The sequence below is a fragment of the Phalacrocorax carbo genome, chromosome 15 (genome assembly GCF_963921805.1).
Source record: "Phalacrocorax carbo chromosome 15, bPhaCar2.1, whole genome shotgun sequence".
NCBI lineage: Eukaryota > Metazoa > Chordata > Aves > Suliformes > Phalacrocoracidae > Phalacrocorax > Phalacrocorax carbo.
In genome coordinates, this window is record NC_087527.1 from 975,406 (window position 1) to 989,051 (window position 13,646).

Sequence of the window (13,646 nt, forward strand, 5' to 3'; positions counted from 1 at the left end):
AAAAAAAACACATGGAAAGCTGCTGCCTTCTGAAATTTTGCCACGGGTTTTGTTAGCTGTGGTTCTAAATGTATTTAATAGTAACAGATGTTTGAAGTCTAGGTAACATAGAAATGATGGCCCACATCAATAATCTGTTCCTTCCATCCTACTTTTCCAGTGCCCTTCAGTGTTAGTGGAAAGCAACAGTTGAGAGAGAAGAGAGCTTTCTCTGTAGCTTTCATGTCAAGGGTTAAACTGCGTCCTTGATTACACGAGCATAAAGCTAAAATAACTTAAATTGCTCATATGTATCAACTCCAGAGTTAATAATTGAATAAATAAAAGCTGAATTTAGCCCTTCTATCATGTTGTGGATTCCACATTATTTAAATTGCTGGGGGACTTTGAGAAGAGAATCAGTTTTAGTTGTTTTGGATCAGTCTCGTTTCTCCCTTTTGTGATTATTCTTTTGTCAATATGGTAGTTGAAATCTGGACTTCTTAATCACCACTCAGATTCTGGGAAGTTTAGTAGAAATGTGAACTTTTAATATAACATACAAAGTATAACTCAAATTGTCCTCTCAAGTAGACTGAAGGGAATCTGTTGTAACTGCTAATGGATGTGGATTTATTCTGTATACTCTGGGGATCACAAAGAACAAAACAGCCTTGTTTTTTAATAAAAATAGCACCATTTTTCTCACCAAGTATAAATAATACAATTGTATCTAAGTTTGCCAATATTTTGATTTTGAAGGGGTTTGGTTTAGTTCTGTTAGCTAAAATAAAACAGTTAATTGCTGGCGTGGTAACCTGTTACTGCTGAAGGTGGGTAACGTCGGCCTTAAGAGCATTTGTGGGAATTACGCTACAATTTTCTCAGTAAAAAGAATATTAAAATCACTGCTAATTTACAAAGTAGAGTTTGTGATGCAAGCAGAGAGTTACTGAATTTGTCGTTGAGACTGTGACCTCACTGAAATCAGCTATGAAACTGTTCAGCGTTGTTGTTCCTAGAGGGCATGGAAGAACCTCGTCAGCGGAACTGTGCGTGCTTGTACTGAGCTTGGGTTCTCTCCCACTGAAATTAGTGACAAAACTTCCACGGACTCCTCTGAAAGCTTTAACCAAAACTTTGACCAGAAATAGTCAGATTCAACTCTCATTGTTTGTTACATAAATCTGGAGAATTTCTGAAATAAGTGGAATTACTGCGATTTAACCCAAAGGAATTGAAAGTATTTTTTCTTTAGTTAATGGGGGGGGGGGGGGAGAGAGAAAAAGACATCGTGCCCTTTTATTGCCTCATCACTGAGTACCAACCAAGACAATGTCAAAAATGCTGTCAAAATCCTTGTCTGCTCATGCTGGAGAGGAAGAGCTAACTTCACCATTTAAGGACTTAAGCTTTTATTATCTACTGAATTTTATGTTAGCCTTATCCCTCCGCTTACCCCCTTCTCCACCACTCTGCAGGTGGATTCCTTAAGAAGGGGGCACAAATTTCTGTTTTCTGGTTCTGTCTAGGTTTCTTAAAATTTAATGTACCTTATTCCATCAATGTGTAATCTGAACTGAAACGACCAGAACACCTTCACTTCAGTCCTTCAGAACTACCTGGCTGGTTATTTTTAGATGATTATAGTTAAATTCAATGCCAAGGCCTGTAGCTGGAACAGTGAGCTGTATTGAAGGCTTACTAAATTCAAGGTAGTACCTCCAGAGGAGTCACTCAGCTCGGTTCACCAGTGGTCAATGGAGCCACAAGCACATAATCCTCGGACGGAGGTGTAGCATTCTTTATGTAGCACGCGGAGTTTATTCATCTCTGTAAGGTCTGTTGTCAGAATGAAATCTCCAGGGCCTTACACAGAATTAATCTGCTTTTCTTTCCTTATAAGCATGCACATGCACACAGAAGTAGGATTCTTCTTTGAAAATACAGGTCAATGCTTTGGTAATCGGTGATACCATGAGATCGTCTCCTAAATATGCCATATAACTAAGATGTTTTCTTTTGATTGCTCCCATCACTGGCTTCTTGAAGACAGGAACTTCGTTCCTTTACAGATGCAGGCCTATCCTGTAATCATGTCCTCTGTCCAAGGGCAGGGATCTGCTTTTTGCATGACAGCTTCCAACCAAATGATTTGACAGCCAAGTTAATGGCAAAAAACTCTGTTCTGCAGAGCTGTGTCTCTTCAGCTAGCAGATATCTGCCTTTTTGAAGAAAAGCCACTCTTTCTGCCTGTAACAGCACCTAAGCCATGAGCTCAGACTTCAAATGTCTATATCCACGAAGTCAGAAACAATTTCCCTTAAGGAAGTACAAAATGCACACTTGTTTTTACTCCTTCGTGGTCCACAAGTAGATGTTCACAGAACCGTGTTTTTCTACCTGAGCTGCTGTTGTAACCTTTGTAGATGAAATTCGTACAGCCACCCAAAGGGTGTGACCCACAATGGCACAGAATACAGAGCCAAAATAAAAATCAAATTGTGATTGTACCAGCATCACTACGTGGATATAAAGAAATGCTGAATGGAAAACTAGTGAATTTTTCTCAATTCTTGCACAGGCAAATCTTGTCGAGATGGGTCAGTAGCCTCCAGAATAAATACCGCAAGAACACACGTTAAACAGCTTCTACAGCGAAACAGCCAAAACAGGATCAGATCAGTCCTATTAGCTGAAATTACACTGACATGTATTTGTAGCTCTGTCAGGTAACACTGGAGGGTTTAGGTTTTTTGTGTATGAATCACTCACCCGACATGCAAATGCAAAGATACCAAAAAACTTGTGGTTCACAACTGCAGCTGGGAGCCGTCCACAGGTGCAGATTAATATAAAACCTCCCCATTCCTTCACATGCACAAGCACACCCGAAGAGGCAGAGCATCCGAGCTCCGCAGAGCCACGCATCCCCAGAATGAGCAGATGTGGCTGTTACAGGGAGGGTTTATTACAGAAATTCAGCAGCTAGGAGCCTTTTCTGATGGAGCGTTAGCCAGTCTGCATTTCCCTGGGAGGAGGTGCTACATAGCGTGAAGGTTCTTCTCCCAACGGGTGGAATCGAATGGATTCTCTCTCTGGATCATTAAGAGAATGCAACGGCTCTTAGTAAGGCTCGGGTATCAGCTATTAATGGGTTACAATCCAGGTGAGCTAAGGGAGATGACTTAATTTTGTGAAAAAGGGATCAAGCTGAAGCAGCAGCTGCGAGAAGGCCAGTATCCCTTGAGAAGGTCATTTCACTATATCAGCAGCCTGCCTCCCCTTAGCATTTTTTCTCGACACACAGCAAAATATTCCTACCTCACAGAGACATTCATCTTTTCTTTCATCCAGCAAAAGCATAGCTTATCGTTTCAAAACGACAGCTTTTTCTTCTTGCTTTAGAAGTCCTTTTTATTTCGGAAACATACGGAGAGGGAAACGTTCATCGCTAAACTGCTTTAAGGGAGAAGGAACCGCAGAATATCTCACTCACCTCCGCAGCAGCGGGCGGGCAGCCTCCCCCTCCTCACTCCTCAGCGCCAGCGCTCGCACGGCTGCCGCTTCTCGCGCCTTCGGCCCTTCCCACGCCAGCACCGCCGATTCGCAGCCCGCGGCCCCACCGCGACTGCAGGCGCTAGCCCCGCAGCCCGAGCCGGGGGGAGACGCTGCCCTCTCTCATTGTCTCCCTAGGAAATACAATTTTTTAAAAACAGGCTCTTTTTTTTTTTTCTCTTTTTTTTTTTTTAAGGCGGCGGTGGCAAACGCTCGCCCGCTGGCCCCCGCGGGAGCCGGGGAGGCGCTCGGCGGTCTCGCCGGGAAGCCGGGGCAGGGGGAGCGCGGGGCTGGCTCTGGAGGAGGAGGCGGAGGCTGCCAGCCCGTTTCCACGCCAACGGCGGGGGGTACCGCGGGCGGGGCGGCGGCGGCCGCCGGGCGGGCGGGAGCGGGGGCGCCTCCCGGGGCCGCGGCGGGCGGAGCGGCCCCGGGACCCCCGGCCCCGCAGGACCCCCGCGCCGCCCGGCGGAGGCTCCGCGGCGCAGGAGGGGCTGAAGGCTGGCGAGGGGCTTCGCGCGTGCCCCGCCCGCATTGCATAACGTGCGGGCACACGCGTGTCCCCTTCCCGCGCGGTGCCGCCTCTGCCCGCCCGCACAGACGCGTTTGCCTCCCGGGTTTCTGTGGCGGTCCCATGCTTTCTGCAGCGGTGCGGCTCGCCGCTCCCGCAGGATTATCGTTCCCATGATTAATCCCGCAGCGCGTGTCTTAGGGGGCTGATGAAGTAGAGGCAACCGGTCGCATACGTGCTAGAATGATGCAGCCAAGGGTAAAGGGAGGAAACACAGTTTATTTAGTTACATGGAATTTATCTGCTCTTTGCATTCCTCTTTTTCCATCACCCAGTTGCTCTTGGCACTGTGTATATATTTTCTTCTGCTTTCCCCTCTCTCCTTTTCTCTTTGCCTGCCTGTTGCGGTTGTGTATGTGTAATTTATTACAGCCTTTTTTAAGCAATGATGACTATCATTTTATCGTATTAATGGCTGTACCCTATTTTACATTTTTCCAGGGCCTTTCTCCTTTTGCCCATACCACAACACTGGTTGTATTGGTGAATCTGCAGCCCTGACCAAATAGCTGTGTTTCCCCCGACACTGATAATTTTTTTTAAACACAATTTGTTATTGATACGCTTCTGCAGGAGATAGCAGTAGAGGTTTTCAGACACAGACGGAATGCAGGCATTTTTCCCACAACATAATACAGTGCAGGAAGCATCTGATTCCTGTAAATAATATAACTTCCAGTACTGATATTACCAGCAGAGCTGTAGCATCGATGAGTTATAATAATGAAATATTTTCATGTAGAATGCAGTGTAGCCACATTATTTTTCTGGCACAGAAAGAACAGCCATTAATCAGTATACCATGTGAGGGAAATTTTCCTCTAAGTAGTGAATCTTGGGTCTTGTTCACACTAGAGGAGGTTGCCAGTACAGCTAAACTGGCAAAGTTGTTCTGGTAAACTCCTAGCATTTAAAGAGAAATGTCATATACAAAACTTGCATTGTTCTCGCAGCAAATTTATAACATTCAAGTAATAAATTTACCCTGGTTTAATAGAAAAGATAATCTTTACGGTTTTATTTTGACATTTTAGCTTTCAATATATAGGCACATATATCTTTTGGTGAATTTATATCATCAGACAGTGGTCAACTTTAAAATTCTAATAGTGTTTCATTTTTCAAATGTATTCTTTACTTGCAGTTGCATAAATCCCCGATATAGTTATGTCAGCAAGGGAATAGAATAAAAAATTGTATCTGTGGTAACTGAGTAGTCTAGATAATAGGATAAAAGAACAATACAAGGTGTACAGGTTTAATCTGCTATTCCATAAAGAACAAGTAGTTACTATAGAAACTGTCACATTACATGTATCTTCAGTATAGTGCCTTATATGTGAGAAAAAGCATCTTCCACACATTATCCAACTTTGGCAGAAACAACAGCATCAACCAGCATCATCCTGGGTAGGAAGATCATCGTTCACAAGCTCTCTACACGTTTCATCACTTTTAGGTTTTTTTCAATTGATATAACAAAACGCTTGCTTTCTTGCCGTTTGAGGGAGGCACCTAACTGGAGATCGGATTTGTCAGTGAAGGAATTACGAGCATGCGGTACATGAGTAACGGAACAGGTCTTTCTCTGAGAAGTTGAGGTGTTATTTCAACACCACAGCCTGGGAGATTGCTGTTGATTAATGGCAGAGTTAAAACCCAACTCATCTGAAAAACAGCTCGGCACATATGTCTAAGTTTTCTTCAGTCCCACTTTGCTCTGCATCCAGAAATGCTCAATTAGGGCCTTTCGGCATGCATTGATTACGCTACACGTAGCCAAGCTCCCACGGGAATTTGAAGAGGCATATATGTCTCAAACTAGCATAGCCAAGTGATTAAATGCCAAAGTCAAATGGCATATAAAACCAGTTCTTTAGCTCAGTACTCTAAATGTTGTTCTTGGTATACGGATAGTTCAAAACCACACAAATATATACTGAGAGTGAACAGTTTGCGTTACTTTTTTTGCCTGGAAATAGTAAACTGTACCATGATGATCTGACTGGATTCCCACTCCCTCTTCCATGTCAGGCAGGTGACCATTTTTTCCCATGCCAGAGCATAACATTTGACTGTTGAGGTGTAACATCTAATATGCAGCATACTGGAAACCTTAACTGCACAAGTTTCACTCAACTTGCCAGTGCTATTCATTGACCAAAAGCCAAATCCTTGCCTGTTTACTGTTGCTTTCTGTCTGGGAAAAATCAAAATAGAGGCATTCATACATGTTTAGTTTGAAGACAATAGTGCTAAAACAGTAATGTGCTCTTAAGTGGAAAATCCCAATGGGATTTTTCTAATCAATTACCCTTTATTATACCACGACAACATCAAAATATTTATATGCACACATGCAATGTTCTTGGTGAATGTACATCTCCAAATGATAGAGGGTAAATTGAGAGGCCACATCTGGTCTGTAATAAAAATATAATAAAAGGCATTTTGTATTTCATTCAATTTTCTACCAAACACCCTCTTTTTAACAAGCAATTGTAGATCTGGGTTAGATATTTATAGATGGGTCTGTGATTCTCTTTGAGCATGGAGAACTGAACAGAACATTTAGAGAAGAATAAAAAGGCTGTATTTTTATTTTTAACCATTTTTCTCACGTGGAAGTGTTTAAAATAGCATCGAGTACAGATGACTGGGATCTGATATTTATAACTATCTGGCATATTGTTGCTTTGTACCAGTGAACTGTGAGGTGGTGGGGATAAAAAATTCCTGAATGCGCCTTCCAGCAGGTTGTATCAGCCTGACCTCATTTGGTGTTATCATTTAGGATGAAAATTCACTTTCTACCAGGATTTTACCCTTTTATCTTCTTCTCACATCCTTTGAGTAAATGAGGGTTTCACTTAATATCAACTGTTTACTATTCCTGTAAGGTCAAATCATGAGAGACATTTGAGAACGTGAACCCAGATAACAAGTTACAGCTAATAACACAATCACCTAAAGAGAAGGACTCCTCTAGTTTTTCAACAGACAAAAATTGTAAAAAAAAAAAACAAAACAAAAAAAAACAAACCTAAAATGTTAAGTGCCTTACATACCTTCCTTCCTTCACCGTTTCATTAGGTACCTACTGTATTTCCAGCTCACAGTCATTGGCTCAGCTGCTGAGTCAGCAGTTGTCACTGAAGCCAAGCTTCGAAAAACAAGGGTTAAATCCAGCAGCTGGTGGACAGCTGCTCGGAGGCTCACCTGGAGCCCTGGGAGATACGCGGGCTTTCCTGTGCAGTTACCTTTACACAGTAGTCCTCGCTTATCCTGAGCTTTGTGATGGATACTTGGGCCCCAACTCCTTCAGAGCCTCCATGGGAAGAAAGCTACACATAGAGATACCATTAAATAAGGTAAAGGAATGTATTTCTTTGTAAAGGACCTGTCCTTCAAGGCTGCATTATGATGTTTAAAAAACAAAGGAGAATTAAAATAGCCTTTCCTCGTTTTTCGCTATTAAGGGCAAAGGAATGGGGAAAACAAAACAAAACAAATCCCCCTCAAACTTTAACCCAAAAAGAAAGTGGGGATCATTTAGTAAAGCATACAACAAAAGATCTGTGAAGTGTGAACAACTGACAAAGTGACTTGAGATCAAAATAGATAAATTCTTTGGGAATTACACCCAAGGAGATACAATTAAACAGGGCCAGGAATTTTTTGAAACCAAAGCTTTTAGGAAAAAAAGTACCAGCTTCAGACCTCCTAGTAAAGTGGTCTGAGCAACAGGCTATCGGTTACTCTTGGGATACCCTGTTCCCTCCTGCAGTCTTCCTGTTTGAAGGTATTCCACTTCATAAGAATGATTAAACATTCATTGAAGTGATGAGTTGAAAGTAGGTCTCTCCTGCCTGAAGATACCGGCAAACAAAACAATACAGGCAAACCCTTTAGGTTTTGTTTAATTTTTGCAATAACAAACAAACAAAAAGAAGAAATCTATTGCTTTCAAATAGTTTTGGTTTTGTCATTGATGTTCTTGCCAGATGAAGAAGTATCAAATTCGGGCCTCAAAAGAATTATATATTTTTTTAATAGGTACTCAGAAAAAATGTTATAATCAGATTTCACATTTCTGTATCCTTTACACATGATAATTCTACTTCCCTTAGGAACTGTGAGATACAGCTACAATTTCAGCGGGCACTATTATTTGTCCCTTTTATTACCTTGTTGTGTCTGATTAACAGGAATAAGAAGTTGGTAGTTTAAAAAAAAAAGACTGAAAATTTTGTTTGAGGGCAGAAAGGTAATTCTGGGAAACTACAGAAGAAGAGCTGGGGACATTTAGGTAGCTTTACTATGGGCAGTTTAGATGCCAGAGCGGTTCTGTAAAAATTTGGACCACTGCAGTCCAGTCTAAGCAATTAGTTTAGATAATTGTACACCTATTCCACGTTGGGCCTGTGACTACTTTTGTATCTACATGAACAGTAAAGATATTACATACACGCATCTATCAACCGGCGATCGTTTATGAGGTACAACGTAGATACACGAAGTGATAGCTTTAGCTCGTTGTAACTGATCACTACCTCTTTTGTGAAGCGTTTTTAGACAGAGGGGTGAAAAATTGTACAAAAGACTGTTTGGTCTACGAACACATTAGTGATAAACTAATAGAAAACTTCATAAATGTGACTGCTGGGTGTTGTGACTTACCACTCCTCTTTAAAAGTTTTTGCTCTGTCAATGGCATGCACAAGATCAATTCCAGTAACAAATGGAAGTGACTTAGGAAGCAATTCAGCCTACAGACTTAAGTCTCTAAGACCATTTTCGCCTTACACGGGTATCCTGTCTGGCCTCCAGCTGCACCATAGACATGTCCAAGTGTCCTGTAGGCCTTAAGTCACACCTGACAGTCCCAAGCGATACCTCAGATACTAAAATGACTTTAGAAATCTACATTTTGCCGTCTGAATCACCGTCTTACTAACCGGGTGATGGAATCCATTAAATTGGCAAAGCACATTATGCTAACTTTATCTAACAAATAAACTGGTTAAACTGATAAACACTTTACCAAATCTTTCAATTAGTGGGGTTTTCACACTTTCTTATAATAATGTTATTTTTTAAAGCATATTAAAATGGCAGTAATTTCTATCAGCTGATGAACTAGTTTCTGGTATCTGTTATAAATGTTACAGATATGCTTCTGTTTCTGTTTAGCAGTGTTTTGTATACTCTGGATATGGATATAATGTTCTTAAAGATAAGCACATCAGTAGCACTGTTGAAATACCAGTACTTAATATGGCATGTTTACAGAAGCCAGACCTAATATTTTAGTCCAGGTTAAGTGAGAGGTTCATTTCACTGTTGTTGTGGCTTGGGTCCTACTGCACTAGTTGTTTTCCAAATAAATGGTAAAAAAGGTCTTTTTGCAAGAACACCTTCATTCATTCACCTAGAGAGCCTCATTCAGTAATGCATCTCTAATCAGAAAATAGGTATGCTGTTAAGCCTTGTGCCTATTTGTGATAGACTCCTTTCAGCCGACGGCTGTGATTTACAGCTCACTGGATGAATAGGGCTCTCAACGCAAGAGCAACATTTACTGGGGAGGCACATCAAAAACCAAATCATCCTCAAAGCAGCCCACACGTTGGCAGTCATGTATTCAATTAAGATATAGGAATTTTTCATTGCTGGAAATAAAATATAGACAAAGCATACTGGAAAGCACTATGGCAGAACTGCATTCAGAACAGAATGCAATTTTAACTGAGTAGTATAGGTAGTTTTCCTTAAGAACATGGCTTCCCATGGAAAACATGGAATCTGCAAAGTAGCGGGTCTGAGTGGAAGGTGGAGAATCTGCCTGCCTTTCCATGCAGCTCCACTCACGTCGTGCAGCCATCTGGGCCTGTGGCTCTAATCAGGATGTGTTTCTTCTACTCATTTCAAACAAAATTGCCAAGCTAGACCATCTGAAGCAGAAAAAGATTTCACCGCTACAGTACTGTGTTCTTCTTTTCCTAGAGGTTTTATCCATTCTAACCATTCAATTGCGCTCATCTTGGCACCAGTGTAAGCAGAGTGAACTGTAGGATAAAATTGACTTACTACAGCTTTGCCAGCATGCTAGATCAGCAGATAGAAGCAGTGGATTTGTCAAGACTACAATTTCTACAGTTTCTTCTTCTTTACAATTTCTATCAGGTCATTTTTTAAAGTAGAAAAAAAAAAATCTCCCACCCTTCTAACAATGAAGAAAATGTAAAAGAGAAGTTCTTATATGACGAGACTGAATTAATGTTCCCTATAACCTCCTCCTGTTGTCTTCTACCACTATTTGCAGTCTTTCAGTCTGTTCAATTTTCAGTCTGTGCAATGATTCATATATTCCAAGCAAGTTTATGCAAGATTATATTCCTCAGTATCTGACACATAATTAATTCTAGATATTTTGTTCCTTTAAGCCTCTCATTTTTATTTATCCTTCGACAGTAGTATAATCAAATCTATATAGGAAACTTTCTCTTTCATATAGCTCTATTTCTGATTGGTTGTGATTCAGTTATACTGTAAAAGTTCAGAGAATATTTTTACCATCTTAATTATATATTTCTCCTAAGGAAAAACCTGGAAAAAAATGACTGCTCTTTCATATCTGAGCACACATGAGGTTAATTTACTCCTTACAAAAGGTGAATGTTAAAGAAAACCAAAATATTATGGTGGTCATTTTGCTGTGTAATGCCATTTTGTACTGCAGAATTCCAATTGCAGAGATACAGCTTCCAGATACAGAAATCGAGGATATTTAACAAAACTAGTTCTTGAACTTCGTTTGCGTTGCTTTAATTTTTTGGCCTTCTGCCCCAAAAGACAAAAAGATTTTTTAAAAAATCTATTCTCTCAGCAGAAGTTCTGAAAACTGAAAACTTGCAGTTGTCTCACAATAAGAGCTTGTAAGGCGGTTGGACTTAAACCTGGTTTTATTAGTGTAAAACATTGCCACAGTCCCCTGAAGGACATCTCTCCAAACGGTCTGGCATTTTTAGACACAATAGTAATATGATTAATACCGAGACTTATCCATAGCTCTGAGAAAGCTGTCTGCTCTCATCCAGCTTCCTGCAGAGGAAGCTCCCCCGGTCCCGCCGAGCCTCCAGCCAAGCCCACCTCCCTGTTGGTCTCGCCCGTAAAATGAGGGGAGAGGCCGTGGGTCTGGTGCAGGCAGGAGGGTGACCAGCCTGCAGCTTTCCCTTCTGTGCATGGTGCTCTTGCTAGGGAGCTGTGGCCACCAGCTCAGAACAGCACCTGGGGAATGTGGTGGCAGGCCGGCTCTTAATGATTTCTCAACTGTTCAACTGAGCTGAAGCATTCCTTTACACAACTTTTTGCCTCTTTCCTTCCCACCCGTTTGCCCCGTCCAGCTAGACAATAATCTGTGTAGGAAACGAGCTGTCACGCATCTTCACAACAAGCTTCTGTGGCAGAGCAAGCCTTCTGTGTCCATAGGAATCTCTCAAATTCACTGCAATGTAGGTAATAATCGTATGAACGTTTGTCAAACTGATAATGTCGTGTTCATCTTACAGTATCAATTTCTCTGCAACTGAAACTCGCTATAGTAATTGTTAACGCTTTCTACACTCTTGATGTACATGCTTGGTATAAAGTATAAAAGCCAATATTTAAGTTAGTGTTTGTGAATGTGCCAGTCAAGGTTCTCTTCTGAGCACGCTCGCTGTGTTATGCACACTAAATTCACTGGTTTCTGGGAATGCTGTATCTCGCAACAGGTGCCTGTGGAAACAGAACGTCAGCAGAGTCGCTATGGTTAAGGGCTGCACTGGTCCCTTTTAGTCTCATCTTACAGCTACATGTTTCCATTACTGACCAGCAGAAGGACAAATTTTGACCTGGAAAGTCTGAAGGGGGGTAGCAACTCAGTGCCTGAGGCTCAGCTTTTTGGGAGCAGTTATCTCAAGGCTTTAATTTTCGCTACAGTAACTGAACTGAGGACTTTGGCGCAAGTAGTACGTGTGTCAAATTGTTTTCCTTCCTTCATGCATTTTGGCAAAGACTGCCCTGTAGAGAAAATTAATAAATTTCAGGATGACATTTCCTTCTTCATCCAAAAGAACAAGAAAAAACACCCGTCTGGGTTACTTTCAGTCTTTAATTTTTACAATTCAAAAAATAATAATAATAAAAAACCAACCAACTTTCTCTGAATAAAGGAAGAGTTCTCTGTCAAAGAAATAAAAGCCAATAAATGTCCCAATTTGTGTGCTCAATAGGCACGCAAGAGCAGCTGAATGCATGTTAGACGCATGCACATGCATTCATACGCTTACGTGTATAGGATGATCATGAGTGTATCCATACGTCTATATGTTAAGTTACAAATTTAGAAAACTGAAAGAAGATTAATTATATGGGAGGTGCAAGCAGTTAGGTTTCTGAAGGGTAAACTGAAAACACTGCAGAAGACTGCTTGTACTTCAACACGCAAGCAGTCTATCGCAATTAGAGCTAGGTAAAAAATTTATAAGCCAGCGTTACTTTGTTACTTCTATTTCACCTTCATGTCAATTGTTTGCTTTCTTCTATATGATACTGTAGGAATACAGTTTTATTAAAAGAGGAAAAGTCGCTTTCATTTTGGAGACTACCTTCCGATGCCAATTAGATGACCAACAGTCCGCAGTTCATGGATTATGCACTACAACAGAGAGCATATTTCATTATTTCCACCACAGTGTTTTTGGTGATTTACACTAAAGGATCTGACACTGACATCTGCCAGAAGTAGGGTAATTGTCTTGGTCAATTATTGATCTTACCCTGTAGATAATTCTTGTACAAAAACAGAACCCGAGATTTATTTTTCAGGCTGGAAACTATCTCTATGTGAAACACAAGTCTACTCCTGTTTAATTCATCCCCAGGGTTTCTAGAGATGCTGTGATAACAGGCATTCTGTAGACCAGAATTTTTAAGTTCTTCAGATACTATTCCTCTTTTCATAGACCACAAATGATTTAGATAGTTAAACCCATTGCTTTCAAGCAGAAGGTCACAGGCAGTCTTATTTACTACCAAAATTACTTTTTTTTTAAGTTACTCTGTTTCTTGGATTTCTAAATTATAATAGAGACGCTAATGCAGATATATTAGTTGTATTTTCCCTGTTAATTATTTTCAGCAGTGCTTTGATATTAGGATTTCACACATGCTAAATCAAAGTTTCTAAAAACAAAACGAAGATATGCAGGATTCTCTTTCATTATTTACTGAGGATTAGGAACCTCTTATTTACCAGAGCAGTCTTTTCTGTTCCTTGTTAATGCTGGAAACATTTTGGATATTTAAGGGATCCCCAGAGGCAGCCACATTATGTCCTTCTACACATTATGCACTGCTGAGTTTTTAATATTTTCATAGCCTTAATTTCTATTTTGTCTTTCATTCAGATAACATCCTGAAATCCTTAGTATTGGAAAAATTCTCAGTGGCTTCCAAAGCAGTTCCCATAATGTTTTTATAAAATTTACAGCTATTG

At 40.8% G+C, this 13,646-nt stretch overlaps 2 protein-coding genes across 3 annotated transcripts in view; one reads left to right on the forward strand and one right to left on the reverse strand.

Annotated features, from left to right (window-relative positions):
* GNAZ (G protein subunit alpha z) overlaps window positions 1-3,883 on the reverse strand; it is an 83,127-nt gene extending 79,244 nt beyond the window's left edge. Inside the window, exon 1 of the mRNA XM_064465966.1 lies at window positions 3,479-3,883. The gene's annotated coding sequence lies outside the window, so the exon portion shown is untranslated. The remainder of the gene's footprint in view (window positions 1-3,478) is intronic.
* The window catches only part of RSPH14 (radial spoke head 14 homolog), a 115,147-nt gene that overhangs the window by 90,333 nt on the left and 11,168 nt on the right, over window positions 1-13,646 (forward strand). The gene's annotated exons all lie outside the window — the stretch shown is intronic.